Below are 7,714 nucleotides of genomic sequence, written 5' to 3'. Positions count from 1 at the left end.
TTATTCTAAAAATAGACCCAAAAGCTTGTATTCAAAAACCTGGACATTTTTTTAACCTTTGGCAACCCTGTTGTAAATATAGGAACCTAATTATAACCGTATATTTTTAATGCCAAATCGTTTAAAAAATTATATTCTTAGGAGGGTATATTAGTTCGGAACATTTAAATATTTTTTGTTGCTTTCAGTAGTTTTTATAGATTATACTTCAATTAAAACTATATTTTAGATTTTATGATCAAATTAAGTGTTGGTAATTTTTCAATTTTTTTTTTTAATTTAAAACTAGTTTAGTATGCTTTTATAATGAAGTAGCTAATACAAAAGTACAATTAACAATAATATGCTTAAATTTGGTCAAAATATATATAATATAAGAACTACTAATATATCATTATTTTTAATTTGTTTGACTTTAAGATAATAATTTTGTTATATTTTCTTATTTTTAAGCGATCTAACTACTTTTTAGTATTATTAATTAAATAATTTTAAGTGCCTTTAAAACAGAAAAATTTATACGAATTTATATAATAAAAGTTTTAAATTGAAATTATTATTTATTAAATTTTAGTATGGCAAATCGAATTGTTTGGTTTAATCTTTGCAATATTGTAATAAATATATAAATTTTGTTTTCTTTCTAAAATTCTAAACGGATACAAGTATTTTAAGAACTTAAGTTTTTTATAGAAACAAGGAATTGTTCTAAAGTAAATGAAATATTATTTAGCTGATAAAATGAGTATTGTAATGTTTTTAAAATATTTTTACCAAGGCATTAATACACATAGTCCATAAACAATCGATTCAAAGAAACTAAAAAAAGAGATAGCGCTTCATAGCTTCTTATTAATCAATAGTGTTCTTTAGCTAAAAATTTTCTTTTATCAAAAATTTGTAAGACTTTATGTGACTTACTTGCAAAATGATGTTTTATAGTTTATAACTATTCGAAAATTCAAATTTAAGCGTTTGTTAACAAAGATCTGAGCGAAACAAGTTCACTGAAAAATTTAAACAGTATTTTTTTTAAATACACTAAAACATTACAATAATACAAATTTAAACAGTACTCTTTCTTTATTACACTAACACATGTTTCTGTGTGTTCCCGGGTTAACACATTTCAACAGAGCAATGAAAATCAAGAAATTGCTATATTTTACTTCTATGGTTTCTCGATTCAAAAATAGAGTTATACAAAATTTTAAGTTCTTGTTATTGGAATATTTATAATATACTAAGTTCTTATTTTGAACGAAAAAAAAAAGCGCTCAAATATTTGGTCCAGGGACCTGGTGTACGAAAAAAACCTTTCGGTGTATCGAGTCGTACACCAGGATACAGTTTAAAGTCATGTCCAGGACAAATAAAGTTTTATTTGCAAAAAGTCGTATACTTTTTAGCAGTTTAAAACTGTTGTGATCCTCTGGGTAGTACTTTTTTTAGATGTAATAAATGTTTAGATGGTAATTATAATAAAAAGACTTCGGCTTAAGTCAATGTTGTCTCTTTAAGCTTAATCTATAGTATAATTTAAAGAGTAAAACTATTACCATTTTCAATGTTTTTTTTTTTTCTTTAAGATAACTTAAAACATAGTTCAAAACAGCTGAAGTTAATTTTGTTTGATCTTTGGTACTTAGGTAGCACATACTTTTTAGTTATATTTTAATCTAAATCATATAACTGTTTAAAAGTTTTAGACTTGTTTTAATATTTAGTAAAACATTTTGTAAAAAGTATCTTCAGTTATTGACTTATAAACAATTTTATATTCAACTAAAAGAATTTTCTAATTTTACAGTAAAATTTGTAGCTAGTTTTTGTTAAAAACTTATAAGTTTATCTACTTTTAGCTTTTTCCGTGTTTTTTGAGTGTCATCATGTTTTAAACTTTATATAACTATTTTAAAATGTAATAGTTGTTTAAAAAACAAATATTTAGTTTTTACTAAGGTTTAAAACAATTTTAATTGAAAAATTAAACTTATACTCGTTTTAAAATTTTAATTTTAATTAGAAAATGCAACATAAACTTGGTTTTTATTAAGATACATATTCTTTTAAAATAATAGAATAAGTATAAGTTTAAAGCTTACATTTCTAAAACAAAACAAGCAAACTATTTCATATCTTTTAATTGTACATATATTGATTAGTGTGCAACAAAAGACACACAAACGGTAGTTTTTTGTATCAATATATATTTTGGTTAAATATTTGGGTTCAGGTTTGAGCTTTGAATAAATTTTGAAAGATCTTTAGGTCTAAAACAACAGTACTGCCTCAAATTATATTTTTGTATAAATATTTTGGTTTTAAGCTTTAAAATTTGTTAAAGCTTACACTGTATATTATTAAAAACAGGTTTTAGCAAACTAGATTAGTAAAAAACTCCTTTTTTACTGGATCTACTGCAAAACAATTTAATTATTATGACGGTAAATAAGAATTTGTTATGAGTTTTGAACAGACACCTTTAAAAAATAATATGGTTTAGAATGCTTGAAAAACATTTACTACCTTTAAAAAGCTTCTGTACCCTAGTAATCTAAAGTGTATGTTGAAATAAATATTAATACAAAGTAAACAGTTAAAAAGTTTCTTTGACGTAATAGTAACTGAAAACAAACGATGACTGACTTTTACTGAAATAAATATATAACAGTTTTTTAAACAGATAGTGCACTTGGTATTTCATAGTTACATCGATGTACTCAGAATATCTTAATTGAGTTTAGCTCATGCAACTCTTAAGGGTAACTGTATGCGGAACTGCACACTACTCAATAAATCAAAGCATATTACGTACTAATTTATACCTATACTCTAAATTGTTTTTCAAAAAATATAGTTTTTAGTCTTTTTTGTTCTTGTAAGTTTAGACTAGGTTTAACAAAGCTTAGTAATACTATACACTTGTAAGTATTAAAACTTATTTTAGTCATATCTCCAAAAAAAAAGTTAAGTTTAAAAAAATGTAGGTCTATTAAATAAAGCTGTGTCTTCAAAACTTTTTCGTTTTTTGATATTAATTTACTAATAACTGAACATAAAAGTCGTAGTGAAACTGATGGCACTTATAAATAAGTTTAAAATTTTGAATGTGCATATATCACTATAATATTTGCTTTTAAACTTTTGTTTAAAAAGTTAAATTCTCACATAATTTGTACATAATAAATTTGTTTCAAAATGTTAAGAACAAAAACAATGAAATTTGAACGAAGTAGTTTATAATAAACTTCTTAATAAAATAATAGTAGTTCTTATGATATTGAAAAATTATTCATTTATTTTTTAGTTTATTGAAAATAATAAAAAAAGTCAAAGCTCAAATATTTTGGTCAAAAGACCTGTTGTGTAGAAAAACTTTTCGGTCATCGAGCTATACACTACTTATTTACTTCGATTAATTTCAGCTTTAAATGAAGAATAAAAAAAAGTATCTTCTGTCTTTTCAAACTTGTAGTTAAAAAAAGTAAAAGAATACTTACATATCAAGAATAAAAAACACTATATGACTAAAAATACAGAACAATTAAACATTATAAATATCAGTTTAAAATAAAACATAATTTTTTAAAAATCTATTTAATACTAACTAATTTTGTTTTGATAAGTTGTCTTAGTTACGTTACAAACTTTATACCACAAACTTCGTACTTTTTTTTTAATAAACATAATCTCATTTACAGTGGTTAAGATTCTGTAAGCAGTTTATCAATTTAGTTCTGATACAACTTCTTGACTGAAAACTCTTAATATTGTAATATTATTGAACTTTTCTAAAGACCTTTGATACTTTTTCACTTCAAGTTAGTGACTTCAAAAACAAACACTAACTTACAAACTAAAACATAAATCAAGTTGAGACATATAGGGCGGAGTGGGTGGGTTAGATTAATTCATATCCATATCATATCCCGACCGTCAGGATCAAGTGCCGTAGGCACAAAAGACGAACCCAAGTTCATTAGAAGAAGACAAAATCGTACCAAAGTACATTAGAATTTCTTTGAATATGTATTACATATAATAGTGACACCTCAGTGCGTAACTTTTACACCCAACTTTATGCCCTCTACATAATGTCTGGCTTCAGTTTTGATGTAAAACAACTAAGCCACTGAAAACATCAAACTCGTAAATATTATATAATAGTTGATGAAATTATAGTTTGTTGTTTACGCTAGCAAGAGACTTGTACTAATTTGCTATTTTTTCATGAGTAAAAAATTTATTTTTGTTTGTTGTCCTTGTAAAAATACTATAATTTATAAACTTTTTCAAATTTAGAATAGTAATTAATTTTTTAATATAAAAATAACAAGCTTAGAATGTTTGTACTACTTCCAAATGTATACAAGTCATCATATATTGTATTTTAAGTGTTCATTGTTATTTCTAAAAACAGACTAAACTTTCAGCTTGTTGTAATAGGATACTTACTTTAGAAATAAATACTTTTTTAAACTTACTGTTTGTGATTTTATTCAATTATTGTAAAATGTTTTAATTTATAAAAATTTTTATATGAAGATGCGCATTAGCTACTACAATATTAAACGTGTATATAATAATAGACTTTATTATATAATTTTTTTTTTTGGACATTTTTTTTAGAAAAACATTTGGTGTTGTTAAATTTAGTAGTTTCATTTTTCATAAAGTTTTTCATTCTAGATTTTAAATTTAGGCTGTAAATTTTTTTTTCTTTTTTTTTCTTCACTTTTAGCTCATTATAATATTGATTAAGTTGGGTATGCAACTCGATGACCGAGAGGTCTTTTTTTCTATGCGGGTCCTCGAACCAAAATATTTTGAGCAATTTTTATTATTGTTCAATAAACCACTTATTATTACATAAAACAACTTAAATATTTTATAAAGGACATCAAATGTGGTTTTCACTTCATAACGCAAATAAATATATTGCAAACTATATTAGAAGAGAGTGAGTTATTAAATTTAAAAAAGTTTTTAAAAGATATGTTTTATAAAAATAACTAAATTTAGTTTTCTTTTATAAAAAACTAACTGAACTATAGTTCGTCAAAAACAAAGTAAGAATCGATCTAAAACTTTTATCGGGCATATATCTGTTTAGTTTTTGAAATAACTCATTATTTCTTCTAATTTTACAAGTTGTATTTTATAAAACTTTTATTAATTCATACATTTAAGTTAATTAATGACGAGTAGTTAAGCTAGTACTTAAATTACTTACAGAAAGCCTAAGTAAGGCATTGTTAAAAACTTTATAAATTCTGTTTTAGAAGCTTATTCATTAAATATTTTTTTAAATTCAAACAGAACATTAAATTACAAACTTATACAATGTAATGTCATATTTTATCAGAATACAAATAGTAAAAATATTTTTATTACTGTAGTGCTTTTTAACTTGAGTTTTCTTAAAAAAAGGCTTTTAAAAATGTGTTGACTAAAGTTTATCTAATTTTAAAAGATTTATAGAAAATTAACAACTCTTGATATTTGTATACCAGTAAATTGAATTAACGTTCGTTGTTTACGTCAGTAAGTAAGAACTTCTACAAATTATCTGTTATTTTATAAATGAAGATTATTTGTTTGATTTTCTATCTTTGAAAACAAGTAGTTACTTAGTTTTATTAAACTTAGAGCTGTAATTCATTCTTTCAATATATAAATGAAAGCTTAGAACCTTACGACTAAATATATATAACTCATAAACTAATTTTTTATACATTCATAAACATTTTTAGAACCGATTACAACTCTTAATTAACATATTGAAACACAAAATTTCAAATAATAATTATAATATTTTGAATAAACTGCTGCTTGTGATTATTAAATTTGAATACGATAATTTATTAAAAAAAAAAAACTATGTATGCAACTATTTTAGCTGTTACATTTAAATTATTTAAATTAAATAATATTCACAACTTTTTATTACTGTTTTTTGTTTATTGGAAAAAAAATATTTTAATTTTTAACAACAGTTTTAACTACGGTACTAAAAGAACTTGAATTCAACTTTATAGCTTATGATTAATGTTAACCTATAAGTATCTTATACTTTGTAATCTTCTTTAACTGCTGATAAATCAATTTTTTAAACTTTAATGAAGGAGTTAAAAGTTTATTGACACACAAAAAACTTGAAAAAATCTTGAAGTCTCAATTTTTTGCTGCAGAAGTACCTTATTATTTTCATAATTAATATTAAAACTTTGCCCCTGGCAACACAAAGTAACCAACTATTTTTATGTAAAGTAATCTTAGTGTTTTTATAAAAGCTTCTTTCATATGAAATAAGAAATTGTTAAGTTTAAGAATTACTGGGTAAAAGGAAAGAATGCAAAATCATTTTATGGTTAACAGAAAAAAAAAACTTTATAATTAATTTTGTCTGTTTTAACTTATAATTTCATGCTCAAATATTTTTTGCTCGTCACTTTAATTTATAACTGTTCAAATTTAAACATGCATATTTTAGCTGGTTTAGATTTAGTAACATCATTCATTTGAGAAACTTCAATTAATTAAAGACGATCAGAAAACGAACTAAACTTTTAATTTAGAGTTTAGAAAAAGCAGTAGAAACATTTTGGTTTTGTAGAAATATAATGGTTGTATCTTAAAAATATGTAGCAAATTAATTGTACTATAACTTGTAACTACTTTATATAACATCAGTAGCAATATTTTTAGGAGTAAGATAAACAAAGAGCTTATTTAATTTTTTTAAGAAGGTTGTTCGTTTTATCTAAAAGGTGACTAATATTTTAAATAAACTAGTAGATAAAAAGTAAAAAGATATTTATAAAATAATTGTTAAGGATCTCTTTGCTTGGAAATTACTTCTTTTAAATAAATATTTAATTAAGATACAACAACAAAGGCTATCATAGTTATTTAGATTTATCACATACATTTCTAATACTCAAGTGTTTTAGAAACTTTATATCTTAAAATTTATAAGCAATATTTCGCTTATCATAACTACAAACCATATTGATTTTATAAATGCTTTTCTTTTTGATTTCCTATTTGTTTAAGTTATACCTCAGAATAATTGTTTAACAAATTGTAATTTTCGATATTTGAAAATTAATTATTTTTAACAAAACTACTGTTTTTAAAAAAATTTGTTTACATTAACATAGTTTTCATCTTAATTGTTCTAGACAATTATAATACTTTTTGAGATATTTAAATAGCAGTAATCTACATCAGTATTGGTATAAACATGGTTTTTATAAAAACAATTGTATTCTGAGCAAAATGTATTAAATATTTAATTTGGTATTGTTTACTCCAAAGATAAGGTTTGAAGCTTAGTATTGCTATTAGATTGAAAATCCTTTATGGAGTTCAATAATATCTTCTTAATTTGATTAAGTATAATTTTATATCTTTTAATTGATAACAGTGTATTTTTTATGTACTAAAAAAGAATGATTGAACAAAATTTAATTCGTTGATATATAAAGAGATGGTAAATTTTTAACAAAAATGTCTCAAAGACACTTATCTAAATGCACTTCAAACAAGTGTAGTTAAGTGATTATTTTTCTAATAAATGTAGTAGGCACTAGACTAGGGGTGGGCAACGTACGGCCCGCGGGCCTAATCCGGCCCGCAGAGTGAAAATGACCGGCCCCGCCCGTTCTTTAAACTTTAATGGGATCCGGCCCGCAAATGAAAATGACCG

The sequence above is a fragment of the Thalia democratica genome, chromosome 6, assembly GCF_965202585.1.
Source record: "Thalia democratica chromosome 6, ktThaDemo2.hap1.1, whole genome shotgun sequence".
In the NCBI taxonomy this organism is placed as follows: domain Eukaryota; kingdom Metazoa; phylum Chordata; class Thaliacea; order Salpida; family Salpidae; genus Thalia; species Thalia democratica.
The sequence above is the reverse complement of the archived record's forward strand: the minus strand, read 5'-3'. Positions refer to the sequence as shown.